The sequence below is a fragment of the Sarcophilus harrisii genome, chromosome 1 (genome assembly GCF_902635505.1).
Source record: "Sarcophilus harrisii chromosome 1, mSarHar1.11, whole genome shotgun sequence".
Lineage (NCBI taxonomy): Eukaryota > Metazoa > Chordata > Mammalia > Dasyuromorphia > Dasyuridae > Sarcophilus > Sarcophilus harrisii.
The window spans coordinates 261529393-261557199 of record NC_045426.1 but is presented as its reverse complement, the minus strand read 5'-3'; the positions used below and the strand labels follow the sequence as shown (position 1 = coordinate 261557199).

The 27807-nt window shown below is 38.2% G+C and overlaps 1 protein-coding gene across 8 annotated transcripts in view; it reads right to left on the bottom strand.

Moving 5' to 3' along the window:
* MAD1L1 (mitotic arrest deficient 1 like 1) overlaps nt 1-27807 on the bottom strand; it is an 851829-nt gene that overhangs the window by 293587 nt on the left and 530435 nt on the right. The window lies entirely within an intron of this gene.

Sequence of the window (27807 nt, the reverse complement as noted above, 5' to 3'; positions counted from 1 at the left end):
CAAGGGATCAGGACTTGGAGTTAATCTGAGTAGAACAGTGTTGGTGTTTTTGTTCTTTAAAATATAAGAGTTCACTCTGGGGGAGAGGGTTTCTTGGGGAGGTTTTCTGGAGGCAGCTTTAGTTTCAGTTACAAGTAAATAATCACCCAAAATCGCAGCCAGCTGATAAAAGTTCAGATCTTTTATTGTTTCCTTCAATATAGCCCGGTTAGCTCAGAGACCTATCTCTCTGCTTGGTTCTAAGAGCTCTTGCAGCTTTGTCCTTTGCTCTTGCCTCTGCTTTCTTCAGTTTCCAGCCAGCACCAAGGTGGAAGAAGCTCTATTTATGCTGAGTGTAAGAAGAAGGCTGACTCTGCCTTCTGGAGGCAGGGATTAAGGGAGGTGTGAATTCAGATATCTCTTTCTAAACCCTGAAATCTCCCAAACATGTGAACTCCAATGAGTACTTAAATACTTCTTGCTTCTATGAGCTCTCTAAAGGTGTGAACACAAGCATCGTTTCTATCAGTTATACTTAGTACCTTGTTTCAAGTTCTGGCCCAAAATATCTCCTAAGATCAAATCAATCATATTGAACCATGCTAAATTAGATAATTATTGTCTCTATCAACTCCAATGGCTTAATGGTTTGTAAAGATTCCAACAGAATAGGAAGAAGAAAACAGTGTCATGGCTAAAGCATCAAATTAGAATTTTGCAACAATTTGGTTATAAAGTTTTAATAGTATATTACAAAAAGATCTTGGTTGGGACACATTTATTTGGGCTCTGCTATTACCTTATTTATCTAAACAAATTAAGAGAATCATCATTAAAGAATATAATCTGTATAAATGAACTGTCAAGATAACTAGAACTATATTCTATAAAGCACTAAAACATTTTTATATTATTTTGATCAAAATATTTCTTAAAGATATTAAACACTTCCTCACTTGAGAATAGAAAGAGAAAGAACAAGTATAAAAAATAAACACAAGAACTATAAAAGCAATGGATTTGGAGACTATTTAATGTTGGGAGTAATCCTGACAATCTCTGGAGCATACTTTATTATAGCAGAAGACAAGGGGAATTCAGAATCAGGTAAAACCCCAGGGCTGTAAGTTACTCTAGCAAATCTACTTCTTTCCCTTCCAATATGCACTAGCTGAGAAATAACCAAGCTTGTTAAATTGAAAATTTAATTTTACCCACAACTCTGAGTCAGTATGGCTCTTGGGCATCCCCTCACATTGAGTAAAAATTTTAGCTTTTGTGACTTCCGTTTTCCCTGAATTTTTGCTGGCTACTGGACTTTTTAGCTGTATTCTGTATGATCATAAGATCAAAGAATTAGACCTGAAAGGAACCTCAGAAATTGTCTAGAAATACTGAGAGTCAGTATTCTGGATAACTGAAGCTCCTTTTTTTCCCCTCCCTATTTAAATACTGATCATTTTGTTTAAGATTCAATCCAAATGTCTTTCCTCCTGCGAATCCTATCCAGCACACTTGCCACATGTAGTGATTTCACCATCTTATTACTTTCAAAGTACTTATTTTCTGTATTATTCACTTACTACCCAATTACCTTTTCCTTTTCTGTTTCTACTGTCTTCACTTAATGAGCCTGCCCTCTTTCCAGCCTTTCTAGCACTGATAACACTTTCATCATCCCTTCTCTACTTCCTTGTTCTCCATTGCCACTTTTAACCTATTCCTCTACCACCATCACTAAGTAAACTCTTTTCTTTTGATATTCATACAATTCATATTTAATGCACAATCAAGATTCTGGTACCTGTTGTCTACTGATCTCCCAGAATATTCTGCTCCTTTCCTCAGTGAGTTCAGGGTCTGGTTCAACAATCTTTCTCACTTCCTCAGTTCCTTCCTTCATATCTCATAAACATATAAGCCCCACAATCTCATAGTTCAGCTTATTAGTTCCCCACTAGCTGTTCCTCAACTTCACCTCACTATATAATTGTTACCACCTACTGGACACAATTAATTTCTATGTTCATGATTTCTGAAATTCTTTTATCTGATCACAATCTTTTGTCATTGAGCCTCTCCATTTGTCTTTCAAAGTCCAAATCTGTTTTTCCCTCTTACAATCCTCTGCCCTGAGTCTTTCCACCCCTGAATTCTGTGACCTTGCTCTGGCTACATTCTCCTCCCTTTAATATCATGAAGCCTTGGGAAAACATTTGAATTCTATATTGTTCTCTTTTCTTAGGTCCCTTGCTCCCTGGTTCTCTTGAAGATCTTGCCCTGAAAGCCTCAGTTCTGGATGACTTCACCATCTACTGCCTACTCAAATGCTCCAGAGCAAACCTGGAAAATGTCATGAAAAACCGTGTTGACTGAGCCCACTAAAAAATGAAGATTACTGAATCTCAGCTGGGCCCTTACTGTGCCAAATAATGCTTTTACACTTCTGTAATTGACTCACTAACCCACCTATCACAGCAGCAGTGCCAAGCCTTTTCATTCCTCCTCAAACTTCCCATAACTCCTTCATCTTCTATTCACTTTCAGCTGAGAACCTTGGCTCATATTTCATTGAAAAAAAAACAAAGCTATCAGTAAGAGTTCTCTCTTTCTCATTTCATATCATTAAGATAACTTAAGTCATTTTCTCTTCCTTCATTTCTGTTTCATATGAAGAAGTAGCCCTTCCTCTTACCAAAGCAAGCCCTCAATATTGGTAATCAGCTTCTTTAATGATCTCTTCTATCTGGATTTTTGTGACATTATTTTCCTCCTCCTTGTCTGATCATTCATTTTGGGACTTCTTTGCTGAATCTTCATCCAGATCACTTTCATTAACCATTGTTCAAAGCTTAGTCCTGGGCTCCTGTCTATTCTCTTTTTATATTTTTTATATGGGTTTGGTGAATCCATAATTCAACTCTCATCTTTGTGTAGATAATTTCAGATTTATTTGTCAAGTCTTAATCTTTTTTCCTGACCTCCATCCTAGATATCTCATAGATGTCAAATTCAGTGTCCAAAACTCAAGTCATTATCCTTTCTCTCAAATGTTCTCCATTTTCTGATTTCCCTAAAACAGTAAAGGGTACCACCATCCTCCCAGTCACCCAGGTTTGCAAACCAAGTGTCATTTATGACTCTTCACTCTGTTATTTTCCATATTCAATCAATTACCAAGTCCTGTCCTTTCTAACTTTTTAATATTTCTTGTATAAGCCTTTCCCTCTTCTGACACTGACACTGTGCTAATGCAGGCCCCCAATTGCCGCATACCTGAACCACTAAAACAACCTGCCAGGGGATCCTACCTAACTCGATTTTCTCTCCACTCAGCAGCCAAAGTTATCTTCTTAAAGTTCAAGCCTGAGAATGTCTCCCCGTCTCCCCACCCCATCTAATTCAATAAAATCCAGTCCCTCCTTATCACTTCCAGGATCAAATATAAAATCCCCTGTTTTGTATTCAAAGCTCTTCGTGACCTGGTCCCTTTCTATCTTTCCAGTATTTTTATGATTTACACCCTTCCACATACTCTAGTAATCCAGCAACACTGACCTCCTTGATTTTCCTCACACACTCCATCTTCTGCCTCAGTACTTTCACTGATAATTCCATTAAGTGTTTAAGACCATTTCTCTCTTCATCTGTACTGCCTGGCTTCCTTGGTTTCCTTCTGGTCTTGGCTAAAGAAGCCTTCTGCAAGAAGTCTTTTTGTTTTGTCTCCTTCATTAGACTGCAACATCCTTGAGAACAGGACTTAGCATGGTGCCTGGCTGTGGTTTATTATTGCTTTTTAACTGACTGCCTGTAACAACTCTTATTTCACCCTATCAAGTTGTAGTTTATGTCCTGTGCTGGATGTTAACTTTTTATGCAAGTGTTTTCTCCTTCTACTATATATAAGTTCCTTAGGAATATTAACTACAAATTAAATTTTTTGTTGTTATTTTCTCCTTTTACATAGTAGTTGTTCAATAAAAATTTGTTGATTGAGTAATATTGATTGTGGGAAGTTAGTCTTCTGGAAAATGGAGCACTAGCATAAATTCTCAGTTTGAAAAAAGCCACCTGTAAATAAAATCAGATGAGTCCCAGCCTCAGATGGTAAGCAGTGAAATGCTAGAGAATGAGTTCTAAATTGCTCAGCACTTTATGACAAATTCATGTGCAGTCCATCCTTTCAAAGATGGATGCCATGTGGCAGAGTTAATTTATTCCTACAGGCTTTAGGAAGCCAGAATGTTACCAGTCATGGGGGTCATTGGTGAGCTAGACTGGACACTTCCCCGAAGCACAAATTCAGCTGGAACATTTTTCTCCAGGAGGCAGTTTGTACACAGAACACAAAACCAGTCAGGCAAATCCCGACGTGCCTGATTATTATTGTTCTCAAAGACAGAAAACACCACCCTTGTCTGTCATGGTCCTGCATTTGCTCCCAGGCCTTTTGTTCAGCCCCTATGACCTGCACATACTTCTTGGAATGTGCCAGTTCCCCAGACATAAGCAACTTCCTTCAAAAACAGAAGCTCAAGGATGGTATTAGCCATAGGGCTGTCAATAGGTTAAGGAGGATACAAATTTACTCTGTGTGTAGACATAGTTGTAGAATTATGACTACCAAAGTCTAAAGTCTGGCTCTCTTCTCAAATAGTTGCTATAAAAAAAGATGCTCTGGGACACGAATAACTGTCTAGACATTTTAGAGAGAGCCTGCATCTAACCAAATGCTAGGGTATATTGAATTTTGTTCATGCTCAATAAAAATGATATGAACTTATAAGCAACTTAGGCTGCTTTGAAAGCTGAAAATCCTGGCATGGTAAATGGACCGATGAAACATGGGCAGAGGAAGGGGATGCTATTTCTTACCATATTCTAGTTCTGTAATTTATAAAATTTATTTATAAGTCATGAAAATGCTAGCTCAGACCCTTGCTCAGACTAGACTTTGACTATCCAAAGTATTATCAAACTAAACTTACCCAAAGCCCTAAAAAGTCAAATCATCCACCATCATCCAATTGTCCTCTGAGTCAGTACAGATAACAATGTATATTTCTTCTATTCAATCAAGCAAGCAACCAATCAAGAAGCACTTACTACATATGCCAGGTATTATGCTAAATACAGGCAATACAAAAACAAAACTGAGAGAGCCCTTGCCTTCAAAAAGCCTATATTTTATTTAGGGTAGAGAAATGAGGGGCTAACAACACGTTCATTAGATAACTAAATATAAGCAATGATCAAAATAAGTACACAGTGACTTAAGGAGCTTGCAATCTGGCAAGAGGGAGGACGAACAAATTACAATGAGACACTATATGGGAAGTGCATAGAAAACAGAGACAAGGTCAAGGAAGAGAATCCCTGTGGGTGGGGGAGATCAAGGAAGATTTCAGGAAATGAGGTAACACCTGAAGTGAGCTTGAATGAAGGGAAATATTTCAACAAGCAAAGATTGAGGAAATGATTCCAGAGAGAATTTTATAAACACAGGCCCTAAGGCAAGCCAAGATCAAAAGGCATCATGTTGTGTCCAGCCTAGTGGTTTAGAATGGAATAAGTTTGAAAAAGTTGGATTCCAATTGTGGAGGATCTCTTATTTGGCAAGCAAGCAGTGAAGAGCCACTGAAGGTTGTAAAAAGATATATGATAATAATAATAATGATGATGATAATAATTATGCTCTGACCTTTGCATTTAGGAAAATGTGGGGGATTAGTTGGGTGGATGGATGTGTGTGGAGAGAATTAATTTATGGGAAGATAAGACTGGAAGCAGGGGAAACAATTAGAAGGTTACTATAATAGTCCAGGCAAGAGCTAAGGAGGACTTGACCTAGGAGGTAGCAGTGAAATTGGAAAGAGGGAGACAAATAGGGGAGAGAACATGGAAGTGGACCTGATAGGATTTCATAACTGCTAGTTGTGGAGAAAAGGCAGAGTTAAAGATCTACTGCTGAAGTTTGGAGGTTCAGTATCTCAGAGAATGTTACAATTCTCTAATAAAAAGAAAGAGGAAAATCAAGAGGAACATCTTATCCTCACGGCAGATCCATGAGGTGGGCAGAAGTTCCAGATGGGGAGGATGAGGAGAGAGAAGGTGACTAGTCCAAAGTCACACAGCTAGTTAGCGTCCTATCTGGGACTAATACAAAGCCCTTCTTGGACTCGGAGCTCTTTCTAGAAGAAAACAGAACCTCTTACTTTGTAAATATGAAGACAGAATTTGTCTGCACTATTGGAAAGAGACTAAACACTGTGTTGTGAGTGTGTGTGTGTGGAGTGACACTGCTGGCATGTAACACTGCCAGTCTGCTGGCTAGACAGCAACAGGCCTGCTGGACACAGCTTCTTGGCCTCCTCACTCTGATCTACTGGGGAGGGCTACACAAACTCAGTCCCAGGTGAATCCATGTCAGCCAAGGCCTGAGAGACATTCAAGGGGATTGGTGATAGCATTTTCAAAACCTCTCCACTGTTTGCTTTTCAGCTCCCAAAGGCAGAGGAAATGTCTCACTTCTGCATATATCTCTTTTTCCAGTCCTCCCACCCCACCCCCTTCACTTTTCCCTTTTTTCCAACAATTCTTCATAGAAAGAAAAAGAAAAAGATAAAAGTTAAAGGCCTTGTGACTATTTTGTGCCCTCTAGTGGTGTTCAGATTAAGTTTAAAAATCACTGTATTGAGTTATAAGGGGGGAAACCCTGCCAAAAGTAGAGCTCCGGATAGTCAGTAAATGCAACAACTACAATATCCCTTTTCATCCATTTGTCTGGAACAGTCAGGAGAAATGATCCCAACATAATGGGCAGAATTTAATATGCTTATGTACATGCTCTTTCGTTTTTTATTCTTTTCTACTCTTTCTCCTTTCCCTCAAAGAGCACTATGTGGTACTCAGCACTAAATGGTAATCAATACTAGATTACTGTTCCAGCTCTGGCACTCTACAGTTGTGTCCCAGGCAAACTGATGTGAACCTCTCTGAGACTTAGTGTCTTCCTCTGTAAAATATGGGGATGAGAACAGACAGAGAGAATATTGGGAGGGATCTTTTAGCTATAAAACTCCTAGGAGCTTTCTTTCTCTATCCTTTATAAGCTAGTTCATTTCACAGTTGTGACTAATGTTCACATACATCTCCTATCTGAAAAAGAATGAGACTATAGAAGTGACAGATACTCTTTGGGTCCCCTTACAGAGTGCTTACTCCAAGGAGTGAGTCCTCTCACTGTAAAGTTGAATGATACATTAGTAGAAAGAGCATGAGCCTGTTGGCTTTGGCACCAGAACTGGAGCTAAAATGGACACTTTCATCTTATTACTGAAGAAACTGAGGCCCAAGAACGTACTGTGAGCTTGGGAAAGCTCTCTGCATTTCAGTTTTACATAGCAGCTGCGTGACCTGGGCTTAAAGCACCTATTCTATGTTTTGTTTCAAAATCATAATGGAGAAAAGTGAGGCATCAAGATGGGGGGGAGGCAGTCTTGCTAAGAGATGTCTTTGTAAGCCATCCCCATTGCAGCCCAAGGTACTTCAGTGCTTCTTAATTTTATTTTAAAAGATTGACACAGAGATGATCAGACAGTCCCCAAGTCCAACCTGCCCAAAATTCAATCTACATCTTGATGGCATTTACTTTATACATTCAAACTGCTGTGAGTCAGGGTTCCCGTACAGAAGAGCAGAAGTAGAAGAGAGCACTTGTTCTCACTTTAAAGATAAATGTGGACTGTTAGAGATGAGAGACGCTTTCCTCTTTTTAGATCAATTTGATCTGCAAACATCATTTTGTTCATTCCCATTTTCCTTTCTAATTCATGTCACTTGGAAAAAAATTAAAACCACTGGGCTCTGTCAGAAAGCTATGTCCTCTGACTCTTTCCTGTATTCTCTCTTCTAAAGCATATCCTTTCCATTGCTTGCTTTTAAATGCAAGGTTGGTAATAGTGTATGAGGATTCACTTGTATCTCTGTGGCTTGCCAGAAACCTCTGAAAAAAATCCAATATGATGAAGAGACATCATATTACCCTAGTCAAATCCACCTGGTTTTAAAAACCTGGGGGGGGGAGGGGAGAGAGGGAGGAGGGAAGGAACTCCATTAAACTCTAGAAATCCTTATTTATCTCTGCTATTAAGATGGCATAAAGGAAACAATGAGTCAATATTAAGAGTTTGGGGAAAGATAGGTTTAATGTTTAAACCCTATTTTTTGAAATAATAAATATTTAAATAAGTGAACTGGGACTCAAAAATGATAGCCACTAGTTTGGCAGTGACTAAGAAAGGGTCCATTTTGGTTCCTAGAACCTGGAATTCAGTTCCACAGGAAGAAGCACCACCAGATTATTTCTTAGATCACTTACAACTCTGACATTAAACAAGAATAATATTGGGTACCTTCTTCCTGGTAATGCAAGAAAAGCTGTAATGACTCTTTCAACCCATGAGAGAGTACACTAAAAAGGGCCAATAAACTCTCCTTTTCCATCTTAAATAGGAAAAAGCATCATCTTTTTTTCTTTAGGCTAGGAGCTACTTATTCTTCCTAGGCCTACTCAGCTTTACAGTATTGGTCCCCTGCCATTCATATATACTTTTTTCTGATCCCAATAACCAATCTTCAGGCCCCATTGATTCCATGAGAACCTCTTTCCTATCCTAGATCTTCTTTTTTTTTTTTTTTTTTTAAGCTGGTGTGGTGAGTTTATTTTATTTATTTATTTATTTTAAATTAAATAAGTTTTTATTGACAGAACCCATGCCAGGGTAATTTTTTACAACATTATCCCTTGCACTCAATTCTGTTCTGATTTTTCCCCTCCCTCCCTCCACCCTCTCCCCAAGATGGCAAGCAGTCCTATACATGTTAAATAGATTACAGTAGATCTTCATCCTAGATCTTCTTGATGTTCCTGCAAACACCCACCAATCCTATGAATTACCAACTACTCCACTGGCACAAGTCCTCTTGGGGCAGAGGGCAGGGACAAGCAAGGAGGCTGCCCTCATCCACTAACACTAAACTGTTGATTTAAATCATTTCAAAAGCCAGGCCAAATTGTTATGGCATCATTCTTCTAAGAATAAGTCCTATAAATACTGAGAGAGCAGTTAGGTGGCACAGCAGATAGAGCACCGAGCCTGAAGTCAGGAAAACCTAAGTTAAAGTGTCACCACTTACTAGCTGTGTGATCTTGGACAAGTCATTTAATCCTGTTTGCCTCCAGTTTCTTCATCTGTAAAATGAGCTGGAGAAGGAAATGGCAAACTACTCCAGTATCTTTGTAAAGAAAACCCCAAATGAGGTCCCAAAGAACAGAAGACTGAAAATGAGTTGACAACAAATCAGTACTGAGGGAATTTATTACTTCTTCAGCGTGCCTGATCGTAGTACTTTAAAATTCATCCATGCTTCTATAGATTTACTAGTAGCAACAGCTGGGGGGGAAATTTTTCTCTCCATCCATGGCTCAGATGATTTTTGGCTATCACTGCAGGGCCACATCTGAAACTTTTGAGTCTTGGGATGACCCAGCAGAATTGGTATGTGACTAGCATAGCCTTTAAGAACTCAGGATCAAACCAAATCATTTCCAATGGAGCAGTAATGAACTGAACCAGCTACGCCCAGAGAAAGAACTCTGGGAGATGACTAAAAACCATTACATTGAATTCCCAATCCCTATATTTATGCCCACCTGCATTTTTGATTTCCTTCACAAGCTAATTGTACAATATTTCAGAGTCTGATTCTTTTTGTACAGCAAAATAACGGTTTGGTCATGTATACTTATTGTGTATCTAATTTATATTTTAATGTATTTAACATCTACTGGTCATCCTGCCATCTAGGGGAGGGGGTGGGGGGTAAGAGGTGAAAAATTGGAACAAGAGGTTTGGCAATTGTTAATGCTGTAAAGTTACCCATGCATATAACCTGTAAATAAAAGGCTATTAAAAAAAAAAAAAAAAAAACACCTCAGGATCAGGTCTAGGCCAAAATAAGGCATTGGGGGAGCCTTTTAACGGAAAATAAAGAATTTATCAGCTTCAAGAGACCTCATCTAGTCCAGGGACCTGAAACTCAAATTTCATATATGTTTTAAGTCTATATCACTAATTTATTAGTACTATCAATTGGATTATATGTTTACTTGAACAAAAGAACTGCTATAATATAAGCTACTAAAAGGATAAAGTAGCTGAGATTGAGATAACTGACTTGTGCAACATTCAAACCAATTGCAGGAATTCCTTGAAGAGTATATATAGTTAGATAGGGAACAAACTTCTGCTTGGTCATTTCCAGTGGAGAAACTGATGAAGCACCAGGTTCAAGGAGAGTGGGTAAGAATGTGAAAAAACTCAAAGGCTTTTTGTAGCCCCAAGGAGTCCTTTTACTTTTGTAAAAAGGACAAAAAAGGGCAGACCAAAATGAATTAGCTAGTGGGCTGTGAGAGAAGAGACCTCATTTAAACGTCAGAGACAATGAAGGACGGACAGAATCTAAAGAGTTAGGGAGGAGTAAGGGAGAGTTCTGGTCAAGAACAAACTCACATATATCTTATGTCTACCTCAACAACTGCACGATAAGAATATAGGAAGAGGGATATGCTAATGCAGAATAATGAGGGTGCTATGGTCACTTTGGTTATCTGTAGGGCAAGAGGATCTCTAATGACCTGCCCAGGAGAAAGAAGGGTTTCTTATCAGTAGGATCCTTACTGATCTCTAATTGGTTTGAGCAAGCTTTAGTCATGCTGACAAAATAAAGCAGTCCTGGGAATGCAGTCTCCCTTTGACAGGTTGACAATGGGAACTGGATAGACTTGGTTAGAATCCACTTCATTCCTATCAATAGCTGCATCACATCAAAATGATTCTGCAAGATAGTTCCATTCCATCACTGGACAACTGTGTGAATAAGTTCTTCCCTCTATTAGTTTTCACTAGTAGTTTCATGTGTGCCTATGAAGGAGAATTAGGCTGAGGAAGAATAGTTTCTCTTTTCAAAATGAGGCAAGATTTAATGGGTCATATGTATTGGTTGAATTACATGGACAATGGCTATTCCTGGTACACATACCCAACTTCTCTGGGGAATCAGAGTTCTAGCTCATATGAACTCAGCTACAGTGACTCCAAGTTTATCTTTCAACTTGGTTCTAGAGGAGGGGAAAAACTTCAGTTCCTACAGTTCATTGTAACAGAGTATCTAAAAGAATAACATCAACATTCTACTTGATATAAAACAATGCAAAGGTCCTATTCACTTACAATATAAAATGATAAAAAGTAGAAGGAGCTTGTCTCAGATTCATGAATTTGGCTTAAATTCTAACATCAACCATTTGAATAACCTTGCACTTCTTTGGACTTCACTTTCCTCATCTATAAAACAGTATTTTTATCTCAGAGAACAACTGTAGACATTGAGTGAGAAAATGAAAAATGGCTTTGTAATTCTTAAAATACTACACAAATGTTTCCCAAAAGGGAAAGGTCACAAGATCATAAGCAACTTGTGGAATGGATCTGTTTTATTTTTGGATTCTAAGGGCCATCACATAATAGGGCTTAATAAATTCTTGCTGAATGCCTGCTATTTTATTATTATTGGCTTATGCTAGTAACTGATCCACATTTCTGATGTGCTATTTGTTGGTTTTTTTTTTTTTATTCAGCAAACTCTGAATTCCCTTGGACTCTCCTGGACTCTCACAGAGTGAAAGCTGTTTCAAATATTAGTGAACAGATATAAAAAGGCAAGAAAAAAGTCATATCTCATAAGAAGAATGGGGAAATACATAAAATTTAGGAGTCGCAATATGGGAGTAACTATATAGTATCTAGAATCAGCAAAGATATTGCTTTTATGTATATCAGCAATTACCTGTATATATGTTGTTTTGCAAATACAAAGATGAGACTGTGAATAAATTATCAGAAAAGCACGTCTGGAGAAGTTTTCTACAGTATTTGTGATGGGTCCCTCTTATAACCATTTCTAAATCTAGAAGGGTATATTCTATTGTTGTGAAACAGTCCCCCATCCCTTCACTCCCACATAGAGCAAAGTTAACTTGTCTATAAAAGGATCAAACCTTCAACCTTGGCCTAATTAGCAGTGAGATTTAACCATGTTTTATATTACCCTAGAGAGGAATAAAGTGCTTATTGAAGAAGTTGGCAAGTAAAGACTAAATTTTAAAGTCTTGTGATACTTTCTTTAAACAGCCTAGTCTCCTCTAGGAAACACAAATAGGTGGAATCACAGAACAAATACGTGAGATTAACATCTTTTATTAGCATTTAGTCCTATGTCATTACTCACCTTGGGTAACAACCATCTAAAAGATTTCGGAGTCTATGATGTTGCCTTGAATCCCAATGCTAACATCAGCAATTAATCAAAGGATTGTATGATTTAGAAATGGAGGAGAACTTTGACATGGCCAGCCTAATTCCTTCCTCCTACAGATGAGGGAACAGAGGTCCAGACGAGTCTGAATCATAGGGATAATGACTGGGAGAAACAAGATTTAAACACATGCATCCCCTAAAACTCTAAATCCATTTCTTTTTCCAGTCTATCATTTCTAGCCAATAAGTAAACAACCTTAGAGAGAATTCTGGGAAGATACTGGAGTAGGTAAAAAAAAATTCCAAGCTCTCCAGATTTCCCCCACAAACAAGACAAAACTGCACCTCAGGGTGAACACTGAGCATCAAAAAACAAATAGGAGTTTGGGCAGAGCAGCAGTCCTGGGACAATAAGAGATCTGAAGAAAGATACCAGGAAGGAGATTTGGCCTGTGTGAAGTACAAGTACCTCCCAAGTTGGTTTCCATGAAACCAGTTAAGAGCCCGGGGTTAGCTGAGTTAGAAGGTAGCCCCAGCCCCAGCAACTTTCACTTCCCTGACAGGGGAGAATCAGCAGTCTGAGTAGGGAAAATTGAGGGAATCTTTGCTGATAAAAAAAAAAAAAAAAAAAAAAACAGGCCCAACTGTATTGCTGAGATTGGGCCTTGGGCAAAAAAGAACCAGCATTCCCCCCAAGCACAGAATTAAAGGTGATTATACTAGCAAGCTCTTATTTAAAAAAAAAAAAAAAAAAAAGCCTCCTCTATCCCAAAGAGTAATGTCAAATGGTGACCTACTCAAAAATGAATTAATTATATGAACTCAAAAAAGACTTTAAAAATGAAATGAGAGAGATTGAGGGACAACTTCATATTAAAAAACAAAAACTTAAGAAAAAAGATTATGAAAGGAAAGTTAACTAACTAAAAAAGGAGATCCAAAGTCTTAAGGGGGGAAAAAAAAATGAGACTTTGAAAACTAGAATTGGACAAGAGGAAGCTAGCTAACTCATGAGACCAAGAAATAATAAAATAAAAATTTAAATATGAAAAAATAGGAGAGAATGTGAGATTTCAAAAGAAAAACAACCAATCTGGAGAACAGATAAAGAAAAGAAACCTTAAGACTAATTGGACTACCTGAAAACTATGATCAAGAAAAAAAAAAAGGAATCTTGATACAATAAAACAAGAAATAATTAAAGAAAATTGTCCTAAAGTGTTAGAAGAAGAGGGGAAAGTAGAAATAAAAAAAAAAAAAAAATTGATCGATCACCAACTGAAAGAGATCCTATGAGGAAAATCTAGACGGCTAAATTTTGAAAACCCTATCAGGGATCCTCAAACTTTTTAAAGAGGGGGCCAGTTCACTGTCCCTTAGACTGTTGGAGGGCCAGCTATAGTAAAAACAAAAACTTTGTTAAAGAAACTTCATAGCCCTGGGTGAGGGGGATAAACATCCTCAGCTGCAGCATCTGGCCTGCGGCCTGTACTTTGAGGACCCCTGCCATAGAAGAGAAAATTTTATAAGCAACAACAGAAAACAATTCAAATATGCTGGAACAGCAATTATAATCACACAAGATCTTACAACAGACATAACAAAAGCTCACAGGTCTCAAATACTATATATCGAAGATCAAAAGAAATAGGACTGAGGCTGAAAGTATCCTATCTAGCAAAATTAACCATAATCCTGAATAACAACAACAACAAAACAATATCCAACAAATTGCCAGACTTTCAGGAATTTGTTACAAAAAAACCCAAACTTAATAGAAAATTTGATATATATAAGAAACATAAAGTAAACATCAAAGACTAATTTCAAGGGACTCAATAAGGACAAGCTGTTAATGTTTTATAAGTAGAAATGTAAACCATATGTCTAAGTTTGTCATTAGTAATTAGGTGATTCAAAAGTAGAGCTGAGTATAATGTGACTCTAAAAAGCAATACAGAGTAGGAGAAGGCAAAAACAGTAATAATAATCATACAAATGAGGTAGAAGAGAAAAAACTGGCATAGAAGAGTTAGATGAGAGAGGATGGCTGGTAGTTCTGAAATTCTGCTCACATTGGGAACAGATTAAAGAGGGAACGATACATATATACATACTGACAGAGAGATGATAGGTATCTGGAGAAATATGAAACTCTTCAAAATTTATTAAGAAACAAGAGGAGAGGAAATAGGAAAAGGCTGGACATAGAAGTGTACATAGATTAAAAGAAAATAGGGAAAGAGAAACAGGAAGAGTGGAGAGGGAAGATAAGAGAAGGATCCTGGGGAAGGGGAAGAAGTTAAGTAATAACAATATAATAAGCATCAGCAAGGATAGGAAATAAGAAATATATGCAAGCATAATAATGATCGGGAGTAGAATTTATTAGGAAAAAAAGGAGTACTCATTGATTTCAGACAAAGTTAAAATTAAATTAGATTCAATAAAAAGAGAAAAACTAAGGAAAGTATAGGTCAGCCATCTTAATATTGGGTTTTTTTTTTTTTTAATAATTATTTTTCTTGAAGGTTTTTTTTGGAGGGAGATTCTGTTTTCTTTTACAATATGACTTTTCTGAAAATATTTTACATAACTGCACATGTGCCTTCTTAAAGGGAAGAACTGGAGAGAACCTGGAACTCAAAGTTTTAAAAACAAATGTAAATGTATTTGTCAACCTGCCATCTTGGGGAGGGGATGGGGGGGGAAGGAGAGGAAAAATGGAATAAAAGGTTTTGCAATTGTCAAGGCTGAAAAATTACCCGTGCATATATCTTGTAAATAAAAAGCTATCATAAAAAAAAAGCTATTAGAAATAATCCACAAGTTTAAAAAAAATGTAAAAAATTGTTTTACATGTAATTGGGAAAATAAAAATATTAAATGAAAAGCATTGTACAAAAACACACACATATACACACATACACAAAATATATATCTGTGCTAAAGTGTAACCCGCTTGGGAGAGGTAGGAGGGAGAAGAGGGGAAAAAAAGAATAAAGTAAAAAGTGAAGAGTCAAAAAACACAGGAAACCTTCAAGGAATCAAAGAAAAGATGGACTATTCTGAATATGATGTATTCTATTATTATGTACACTTTCTTGAAATGGGTTAGAAATTTTGAATCTTCTCTTATTTTTTCTGTTTTTTTCCCCCATTTCCCCCCCTATTTTGTATTTGCTTCAAATAAATAAATACATTAAAAAGAGAGAACAATCTCAATCTTCTAAATCTTGGTTCAATTGCTTCTCACTATACCAAGGGAGAGAAACACCCAGATAAAATTTCCTACAAATGAAAATACACCATTTTATCTAGCCAGTGTATCTGTCATGAAGATACAATTTCATCTAAAGGAAAGATGGTACCAAAGTTTCTGTACTGAAAACACTATTGAAACCTACAGTCTCCACAGCTGTGAGAGATTCTGCTAGAAGCAGAAATGGGGCCTTAAGAAAATATTGTAGTAAGACTTCAGTATCTGAGGGGGAGGAAGAAGGCAGTGAGGTTGACCTGATTCAACATGACTTTCTGAGGTTCTTTCTCATAGGAACTCTACTAATCTTGAAATTCATATACTTAGTTCATATACTTAGAAAGTCTGAAATACTCTAAGGTTTGACTGATTGCTGCCAGGTGTAGCTACTGCTCAACAAAATACAGAGTAGGATTCACTCCTAAAAAGAAGGATGCTGACTAAAGAACCTGGTGCTAAAAGTAGCAAAAAGATACTAAAATATAGCAAAAAGATACTAAGAAGCAAGCTGAGTACCTTTTTTTTTTCAAGCTATCAGGGCTCATCTATAGGAGTAGAAATGAAAATGTGCCAAGGAAAACTAAACAATTGGTGTGCTGCATCAGCTAAGTTCATGGACAAAACACCAAGAACAAAAGGCTTTGATGAGCAGCTCATCAGCTTTCAGCCAGAATCTTCAAGGAAAAGAATAGTGTGCACTCCCCTCCTCACCCTCGAATTCCAACAGATATCTCAAGGACAATATTGATGATCCTGGATGGCTCTGTGACAATAATAGTGGTGAAAGTAGTACTCATGTTTCCATGAATATGGAGCTCATTTGCAATCATTATTAACCAAGAGAACCTGGAGCCTTTTCCCAACCCCTCTAAATTTCAATGCTTTTTCTCTTTTAATTATTTTCTATTCATCCTCAGCTTGTTTGTATATATTTATTTGCATATTGCCTCTCCCATTAGATTGTAGTCTCTTGGAGAACAGGGACTTTCTTTTACCATGTTTTGTTTCCCCAGCACTTAAGCACAGTGCCAGGTACATACTAGGGGCTTAATGAATGTTTGTTGATTAACTGATTGATAGTCTAACAAAACATACTAACATAAAAGTACTGGAGAGTCATTGGCTCAGAGAGCCCTAGTCTGAGAGAACCTGAGGTTCTGGGTTTACATGAATTAGATTTAATTTGGGGGGGTGACTTTCAGTCAGGCAATAGTCAATTAGTAAGTACTCACAATTTAATGATTTCACAAATTTCTCTTTGGATCATTTTATTTAACTTGATAAAAACCACAAAGGACTTAAGCATGAGTTTATAAATCCTCTTCCCTCTCCAATGGCCTCACCCCCAGGAAAACATACTGTCTCTCAACTTTATACAGTGTTAAGTGCCCTGGGGTTTCTGGCCTCTTCCCCATACCCCTTTCCCAGATTAAGCTTCTTGAGTAGGCCAGCCTAGGAGAGATTCAAAATGGAACTGCATACAGGTGTTCACAATAAATTTTTAAGAATTCCTCACAATGGAAGAATCAGGCCAGAATTCTGAATGGACTGCTAATACCATCTTGAGATATTGATAATTGCTGATGCCATCTTGAAATACTGATAACTAGATATAAATTTATAAATCAGCATCCTAAATTTATAGACTTTTTGTGATGAGAAGTCTTTGCTTTTCTGATCCAAGGACATTATGAAAAATGTTTAAATTTATGAAAACCAGTCAGTCTTCCTGTAGTCAAATGGCTGACTGCTATCTTGAATGTGATTAAATAAATACTGAAGGTAGCACTGGCTTGTCTCCCAGTTTAGATTCTGTTGAGCTCTGAACTGGGTAGTCCATTTTCCTAAATGCACACTAGTAGCAGTAAAAGTTCCATATATACTTATTCATCCCAGGCTCAAGTTATTTTCCCACTGGATTGTTAATGAGAAAATGAGACATATTGGGGTTAGTAGAAACTATATCATTGAAGGTAAGATAAACTTTCAAAGGGAAAACACAACCAATTCCAATGCTTTTTAGCAAATTCTTTTCTTAGTTATGAAAATGGTCTAATATTAAATGGTTGACCATGATGCCTCATGTTTTTCCTTAGACTGATCTGCAAAGTCTCCTAGGGCTGCATTAAAGGTAAAGAAATCCATAGAGAAAGACTGGCCGAAGTTTAGCTAACAAAATGGCTTAAGGGATATTTCCTCAATTCTCTCACTAGAAGACTCTTGGATTATAGATTTCTCTCACTTGCTCTTTATTGAGTCACTCAATTAGTGAAAATATGTGCCCTCTAAGATTTTGTGGAACCACTCTTTTTATATAGGAAGAAATAAGAAAACAGAACCAAAATGAAAGACCTTCCCAAACAGATCCCTTAGGATATAGACAGTATAAACACCAAATCTAACTTCCATTTTCATGTTAAATAAATGGAGCCAAGGGACCTTCTTCTCACCAAGGGGAATATCATTTACCAAAAGGTCTTGCCAAAACAAAACAGAGACAATATATTAAGAGACAACCATAGTGCACCTGTTCATACCAACCTCTGCCAGGAGCATGCTCAGGAATCAAAACAAAAAACTAGAGGAAGAAATGCTGTGGTCATGTTGAGAAATGAACTGAACACTGTAGTAAATCTCTTCTTTTTCTTTCTTTCTATTTACATATAAATGTTTGAACTAGAAGTATAATCTCAGCTCCAACAAGAACAATGCACAAACAACAAGGGCATTACCCTTGGGGAGTCTGGGGGGGAGAGGGGTGGAGATTGGTGGTGGTTAGAAGGCCTGAGGCATTATATGATTTTCCACAGATGAAAAGAGAAATAACAGTGCTCTATATTTAAATGTGCAATCAACTCGCAATCATTAAACCACATGTTTAACGTTTAAATTAAATATACCCTAGAAAGTGCTACCCTCAGATCAACATACAAGGATAAAAAGAAATGTTAAGCAGGTAAGAGACTAAGTTTTTCATGAATCTGAAGTAGATCTGGCATACTAAAGGCTCAGTGCCTCTCACAAGGAAAGAGGAAGAAATCAAAACTTTTGAGCAGCCAGAAAAGAGGAAGGGTCTGCTGACTAGGTTGTAAGGAGGTAATTAGTCAATATAGTCATCATTTTCAAGCCATGCTTTCTGAGTGATTGATCTTTGCCTTATGTGTACCTCTATGGGATGCTATAGAGTAGAAACACTACTTTAGCTGCCTCTTCTCTCATTACTATTGATGGACCTGCCTATAAAATCCTTATTTTAATAGACTTCTAAATTTGCTATGGTTTGGAAAACCAAATATCTAAGCTTCTTAAAACTGTGTGTAAGTGAGAATTAAAAGATTCTGAGTTGGGGGGAGATGATGGGGAGGGGAGGGAGTGACATATATTTGCTTTTCAAAATAGACTACCCATAAGCCTCTTCAACTTTCTTCCCAGTTTGCTTCACTTAAATCCAATGTGTGAGGCAAGCCATCATCTTTGTGTTGTCATTGATTCCTTTTGAGAAAGAAGGACCAACAATAACAATAATGAGGTTTTGTTTTTAGTTCACAGATTATGAGATCCACAGGTCACAAATTTAAAGATGAAAAACTGAAGACCCGTGAGCTTAAGTGATGTCCAATGTCACACAAGTAGTAAGTGGTAGAGGTGGGATTTATTTTTGTGTATGACCTATCTCCCTCCTACAAAGGTGTAAGACTTAAAAAACAGAGAGCTATATGGGCAGGAGGACTAGGCTTTATTTATCTCAAGTACCTTAGGCCAGGAGGAAAATGCTTTGTGAAATTTAAAGTTATTAAAATGAACTGTTTTACATGGGGAACTCAAAGGGAATGATAGATAAAAGACAGTGGAAAAGTTCATTCTTTGCAAGAATTGTTTTCATGGATATAAGTGAATGGATTAATATTGATAAAACACTACTAAGTAGTGGGGGGTATATAAATAAAAGAAAGACAAATCCCTGAATTCAAGGAGCTTACAGTCTAATAATGAAAACAACACCATAAGGGAATAATGGTTAGCAGGAGAGTTTTGGATAGGGAAGTCAGAGGGAATGCTGCCTGGAGTCATAGGCAATTTATTACCATGCCCATCCCAGGAGAAGTAGTGCTGATCTGAATGTTCTTTGTGGGGGAGAGGGAAAGGAAGAGAGGAGAGAGAAGAAATGGAGGAAGAAGGGACAGAGAAAGAGACATATACTGAGAGGCAATGCCAAAAATGCCCAGAAGGCATTTGGTATTTGCTCCTGGTGGAAGAAGGAGCCAGTGGAATTTACTGAGTGGGGGCCTAAGTGGGGAGGGGAAAAGGAGAGACATGATCAGTCCTGGGTTTTAGAAAAGTCACTTTAGTGTTGTCGGAGGATGAAATGGAATAGAGGGGATTTTCTTGAGCTAGGAAGTCCTAATGGACTATTAAAATAATCTAGGCTTGAGATGATGGGGGCTTGTACTACACAGGAGGAACAGCATCAGAAGAGAAAAGGAGGCATATTGGTGAAACTGACAGGCCTTGGCAACAGCTTGGATATGGAGGTGGAGGGTTGGGTTAAGAGATATGGAGGAATTCAGGATAACTCTTGGTAGTGAGCCTGAAAGATCAGGTATTGCGCTTTATAGAAATAGGGAAGGTAGACCAGGGACAATCATGAGTTTTGCTTTGGACATATTGAGTTTAAGATATAATTTGAGATATCCACAAAGTAGTTGGACACCAGAGTAAAGATCAGCAGAGAGATTTTGGCAAGAAAAGTTTATGTGAGATTCATCAACATAAAGATAAAAATTAAATCCATAGCAGCTGATAAGATCACCAAGTGAAATAGTATAGAAGGAGAGGAGGGTCCAGGGCACATCCCTGAGGGACACCTAAGATTATAGGGCATGATCTGGATGAGGATCCAGGAAAGGAGTCAGAGGAACAGCAAGATAGATAGGAGAACCAATACAGTGTGTGATTCCAAAAATGTAGACGGAAGAGAGTACCAAGGAGGAGAGAATGACAAAGAGTATCAAAGGCTGAAGAGGCTCTGGTCAAAGAGACTGAGGATTGAGAAATGACACTCTTCTGTCCCTTGACTTCTTTATCTACAAAATGAGGACGGTAGCCCAAGATAACCTCTAGTTCTGAAATCCTATGCACATCCTGAGAACATGCAGAGTCACATACACGTACACAGGACAGAAAGGAGAAAAAGAATCCAAAATTCTTAAGAGAGATTCAAGTCTCTGCCTTTGGATAGGAAGGGGGATTAAAGCATTAGAGAAGGAGCAGGGAAATGGACCATTAGCTAACATGAAGGAAAGCTACCCAGAGTGAGTGGGTCCCATATTAAAGGGCTAGCAGATGGGACTGACTGTATTATAACTTTGCTGAAATCTGTTGGAGGATGACAGCTTTGAGGAAGAAAGGGGAAAAATGGCTATAATCTTCTGCTAAAAATTTGTTGCCTTGTTTGATTCACAGCTGAAGGAATTGTTGAGACACTGACAAGAATCTTAAAAAAAAAAAAAAAAAAATTTAAAAAACTCAGACCCTGTTTCAAACATTGCTTTGATGCTCTAGTGCAATTATTGACTAAACAAAAATATTTCACTCTCCAAGGGAGTAAAATACCTGACATTTTCTTTTAATGAATGCTGTTAAACACAAGGAAATTTTAGTCAACATGCTTTAAGGGGTATAAAAAATGTGATAAGTAGTAAGTAAAACTAGGTAAGGGCTGGGAGGAAAAAATGAAGGACAGAAATCATGAGGCCCATGAAATTTATGGAGAAATTTCTCCCTGGTGATTGGGCAGTCTCAGGTGGCGATGAAACACTTAGGCTGCATGTCAGATTGTTAAGCAATTCTAAAACAGATACTCTAAAGAAAGGAGAGTTTGCCTCCTGTATCCTGTCTGTCCTCTAGGGGAGGCAAAAGAGGAAATGGCATTCAAGCTTTCTGACAAGACAGCCCAAGTGGATCGGCTCTTAGGAGTAACAAGAAAGCTTTTGGAGGCCAGGGAGTCTTTGTATCTCCAGGGCTTCATACTGTGTTTGGCACATAAGTATGTCAGTCAATTCCACTTTTAGCCTGCTCAGTAAATGCCTATTCAATTGAATACGACTAGGTAGCACCAAAATATGGTTCCATATTTCAGTGGGGAGAGGGAGGTTGCATTTAATGGGAGAGGTGAGATAGGTGCAGGGGACTTGAGCAAGGAGTTCTCCAGGGCAACCTCCATGATGAAATGGCGTCCCTTGAAAGGGCTCCTAAGTTTGGGCAATCACTGGGGCAAGGTTTTGATTGCAAAGGATGAGTAGAAGTTCTTTATGATGAGGAAACTCAAACCCAACCTCCTAGCTGAGGTAGTTTAAGAATTTAATTTCTCTCAATAGAAAAATACTATGAGGCCTTCTCTCAGCTCTTAGGAAGGGTGGAGTAGAGATACCGCTCTTCTCCTTTTTTTGGATTTTCTGCTTCATTTTGTTTCTAGGTAAACTCAAATGGCTGACCATATTTCTCCTTTGCTCAATAAGATGAAATTTCAATTTCCTCCACCCCTGCCACCCAGTGAAGCTTTCCCTTATCTTCCCAAGAGTTATGACTTCACATAAGGGAAAATGAAGGGCTTTGGCCCCTTCCTCTTTTTCCCTCTGTCAGTGAAGTTGCTGCAGACTTGGGATTAACAGACACTGGAAAGGTCCCACTAAGCAAGGAGAGGGCTGCCACTCTGGTGCCTGCCCTGCAAGAAAGAAAAGAAAGGAAGGAAAGAAAGGAAGGAAAGGAAGGAAGGAAAGAAAGGAAGGAAAGGAAGGAAGGAAAGGAAGGAAGGAAAGAAAGGAAGGAAAGGAAGGAAGGAAAGGAAGGAAGGAAAGGAAGGAAGGAAAGGAAGGAAGAAAGGAAAGGAAGAAAGGAAAGGAAGGAAGGAAAGGAAGGAAGGAAGAAAGGAAGGAAGGAAGAAAGGAAGGAAGAAAGGAAGAAAGGAAGAAAGGAAGGAAGGAAGAAAGGAAGAAAGGAAGAAAGGAAGAAAGGAAGAAAGGAAGAAAGGAAGAAAGGAAGAAAGGAAGAAAGGAAGAAAGAAAGAAAGAAAGAAAGCCCTCACTAGAGAGAATCAGCAATGCAAGGCGAATTAAAAAGCACAGTTAAATAACCTCAAATCCTCATGCATATTTATAAATCACCCAGCATCAAAACTAAATCAATACTCCTCCTCTGGGAGAAAAGTATAGCTTGGAGAGAGGAAAAGGCAATACAAGCTGATTTCAATGTACCCACTGAGTTTCCTATGGAGCTCCCAGAAAATCCGACTGGGTACAGCACCATCCTGAGGTTGCTTTAAGCAAAAGATAGAAAAAGAACCCCACTTCAACCTCCAATAATTCCGCCTTTTCCTACTGAATGCTACATGGTTTTCAAATCCCACTTCCTTGGGGACACAAAGATGCCTCTAATCTCTAAACTCTGAGAGCATGGACTGGCTGTACCACCTGTTTGGCATTTAGCATGGGTCACAAATGTTGTTCTCTTATATCCACACACCTTCTGATTAAATAATAAGTGAGCATTTACTAAGTGCCAGGCACTATGCTAGACTCTGGGGACACAAAGAAATAAAACAATCCTTACCCTTAAGAAGCTTATATCTATTGGATTCAGAGAAAATAATCTATAAATAGAAGTTTATTCAAAAAATACGCCCAAAATACAAGGTAACTGTAGGGGAGATGCTAGCATATTTTAGAAAGGAGTAATGCATCATGAAAGCTCTCATTTTGAAATAGGGTTTGAACTGAGCTATAAAAGAAATTAGGGATGAAAAAGGAAGAGATGATATACACAAAATTCAGTTATTTCAATTCAATGTACCAGACCAGAAATAGAGAATTGAAAGAGACAGACCTTAAAACCCTATAGGCCAAATTCTTAGTATTTTAGGTAAAGATCCTGGGGAGAAGCGACTTGCCCAAACTCACATAAGCCCACCTTTTCTTCTAAAATTGGAATCCAGTATCATTTCCGGTGTGATAATACAAATTACAAGACTGTAAATATACAGATCTCCAGAAACAGAGGCACTATTTGGGAAAATTAAGGAGCTTCCTTTCTGACATCTAAACCCAGGGAGGGAAGGTTTTCCATAGGTAAAGATGGAGATCCTTCTAAGAATGAGAGATGAGATTTGCAAAGGCCTCCAAGCAGAATACTCTAGAATGGTAAACACTTCAGGAAAGAGATGAAAGAGGTCAGTATGGAATAAGGATGGAGTCAGATAGTGGAGGTTTTGAGGACTAGTCTAAAGAGAAGGGGATTTTATTTGTGACATAACCGGGATCTACTGAAGCTTCTTCAATGATGTAATTATAAACATACATTAAAAAGGTGTCTGGGCAACTCCAAAAAGATGAATTGCAGAAGGGGAAAGACTACAGGCCAATCTCTTATTCAGGTGATAGGACATTTAATCGTTGAATGGCCAGTTACCTCAGTCAAACTGAGACCTGTTGAAGACCTTAGTTTAAAAGGCCAAGGTCTCACATTGCATCCAGGGCCATCTCCAGTCGTCTTGATCTATGTCTTGCCATTGGATCCAGATGGCTCTGGAGGGGAAAGGGAGACAGCCCTTGCATAGTCTCCCTCACTTAAATCCAATTCACTTGCATGCTATGCTGTCACTTCCCCATGTCATGGTCCTCTTTGAGAACGAAGAACATACATTATGGAAGTAGCAAGGAAGTACCAGATTTGAGAGAGATTGGGAAAATGGACAGATTGATAGGATTTGTAGCTGATCAGAGGTGACAGAGAGAAGGACTATTTCTTTGTGTATCTCACAGAAGTATTGTCATAGGATTAGCAAAATAGGTGCTAAATAAATATCTGCAACTGAAGACTGAGACAAGTTTAATCGTGTATACCTATTCATTCATTTCATGTCTATCTGCCTCAAGTCTGTTGTCACACTGTGAACCTGAAGACAGCAATGATCTTTAAAACTACAAGATCATGAGATCAGAATGTGTACTTGGGGAGCAGGGCTTAGAATTAGCCAACTGATCAAAACTGTCTAAAAACTGTTCTAAGCATTGACATGAAGGCCATGCTATTTATCTGAAGGTGAAATATAACCTATGGGGAAGCTGGGTGGCCAGCCTATAGTAAGTAGTTGTCTCAAGAAACTCTGGTAAATGTACTAGTCAGAGATACTACTGCCAGTTGCTCAATGAGGCTTTCTTCAGCCTCTTAAATACACACATTTAAGTTAGGTACTCCCTAAAAATATTTCAGAACTGTCTTTATAGTTCTTGAAAGATCCTTAGGAGAAATTCTATTCTGGTCTTCCTGAGGGTTTAGAGAGAGATGCCAAGGTGAAGGAATGCTGATTACAAATCAGGATAAACATACGATGGTAAAAGCAAATGGGGCAGTGGGTGGGGGATCCCTAGTTTCAATTTTCATTTATCTCCATTGACAGAGGTTTCTCTTCATTTGAATGCCCGGGTAACTTTTCATTCCTTCTGTCCAAAGCTCTCTTGGCAAAATAAACACTCTGCATGCACAGTCCACAATCTCCCATTTAGCTGTCAGAACTTTAATAAATGATTTATTATGCTCCTATCTCATAGCTCACTATAAGCACATGCAGCAAACTCAGGAGGCACTTAAAGAGACAGCTAACCAGCCAATCCCCAGGCATACAGCCTGGTGAAACCAGGGGAATTTCCTTTTGGTGGAAGACAATGTAAATTTGGTGACTTTTATCAAGAAGAACCAGGGACTGGGAAAATCCATTTAACCTCCATTATAGTTCCAAATAAAAATTCACTACTCCCAGGTAACCTGGTAAACCTGGAAATAAGGAAGGGAATTATTCATCAGGTTTTTGCAGGAGGGAAAAAAATGCTTCTTTAATACTAATTGCATCATTGCATCATTGGACATTATAATGCATATTACAACTCCACCTTCATGAAATGCTATGGATCTGATACTGAATTACTTTATGGCTGACTTTCAGACAATGACCTGATTCTTCCATGCTCAACATGCAATTTTTGTTACTGCTTTCATACCTTGGAAGGAACAGCCATCTGAATCTCAGTGACATATCTATCAAGGACCCAGGATCAAGTGCATGCATCTAAAGACATCAAAATGGGATTTGTAAAGATAACAGTACGACTTTCTGAATTTCTCTCTGTGATCCCAGATTTAAATCTTTTTATTTTCTCTAGAAGCTGTTAGTTTGACTCGACTAAATCTTTCCCCACCCTGTTCCTAGGGGAAAGGTCTGGGATGACAAGAACTATGGCACTACCAAATTCTAATCTAGACCAGCTACTCCACTTTCCGCTGTACTCATTGACACCTCAAACGGAACACAGAGTGAATGACTGCAGGAATACCCCAAAGTGTGAACATTTTGGCTTTTAATCTCTATCTCCTGCCTCTGTCCTTTTATCTGTCACTTGGCCAGGGTCAGAAGGTTCTGCCTATGGATGTATGAAGTTTTCAAAAGAGTAAAGGGAGAAGAGAGGAAAAACACGGAATATCATAGAAGCAGGGCAGAATGAACTTCTTACAAAGAACACTGCCCTTAGTCTTGACAATGGTGTATTTTTCCACTGTTTAACTGGATGAAGTACCTTAGTGAGTGGTTCAAGTTATAGAGCATTCAGACTTACAGTTATGCTAAGAATTATAAACCATAAATTCAAACCAAATAAGTCCTACATTTAAACACCATTGGTACTTCCCTAAGGTAATATATCTTCATGGTGCTCCAGGTCAGAAAACTGATCATGAAGATGACTAGTGGAGGGGAGTTATCCAGTTGTTTTGAGTTATATCTGAGTCTCTGCGACTTCATTTCGGGGTTTTCTTGGCAAATATACTGGAGAAATTTGCCATTTTCTTCTTCATTTTATTTTACAGATGAGGAACTAAGGCAAATCAAATTAAATGACTTGCCCAGGGTCCCACAGCTAGTAAGTGTCTAAGGCTGGATTTGAACTTATGAAAATGAATCTTCCTGATTTAAAGTTCTATCCACCACACCACCTAGCTGCTAGAAGAGATCAACAATTAAGCATAAGCCAATTAAATTCAATAAACATTTAATTATTTGCAACATACATGGCACTATGCTTGGTTCTGGGGCTACAAAGACAAAAAACAAATGTTTTTAGGCCTGAAGAATATTACATTCTCCTAAGGAAATATGTGTTCACAATAAGGAGATACAATAATTTGAGAAGGTATGGCTTAAATCCTATCTAGTGAGATTGGGAAAATGGGAAGGGGGAGATCAGGGAAGCCTTCCTAAAAATGTAGAGCTGAGTTGAAACTTGAAGAAACTCAAGATTCCAAGTGGCAGAGATCAGGGGGAGTTTATACCAGGAATGGGTGACAAAGTGTGCAAACTGGGGATAGGGGATGAAACTCCAAAGTTAGCAAAGTACAAGCAGTTCAATTTAGGTGAAATACAGAAGGGGAATAATATGAAGTTAAATCTGATGGAGGCATTTGTAGTTCATCCTCAGCAAGAGGGATCCATTGAAAAAAATTTGAGGAAGTAAAGATTATAGTCAGATTTCTGCCTTAGAAAGATTCTTTTGATAGCTATGTGAAGATTAACTGGAGAAGAGAGAAAAGAAGCAGAGAGATCCATTAGCAAACTATTAATATAGTCAAAGAGGTCCATTAGCAAACTATTAATATAGTCAAAGAAAAAAGAGATAAAGACCTTAGCAAGGACTGACTGCATGAATAGAGATGGAAGGGTGTGGTGGTTTTCTTGGAGGCAGCCTTAGTCTCAGTTGAAATAAATAATTACTCCAAAATCGCAGCCAGCTGGTAAAAATGCAAGTGTTTATTTCTCCTTCCAAATTAGCCCAGATAGTTGAGGCCTATCTCTCTGCCTAGCTCCAAGAGATCTTGCAGCTTTGTCCTTGGCTTCTGCCTCTGCTTTCTTCAGCCTCCAGCCAGCTCCGACTCGTGGCTTCTCAATCTCCAACTGAGGCAAGTACCCTTCTGTATCTCCCAGAGTGCTCTATTTATGCTACTTTTCCGAGAGTGGGATTGTGGGATATCTCCCAGCATGCTCTCTGGCCCTAAGGAAGGTGTGAATTCAGATATCTCTTTCTAGACCCTGAATCTCCCAAACTGTGAACTCCATTGAGTACTTAGATACTTATGAGCTCTCTAGAG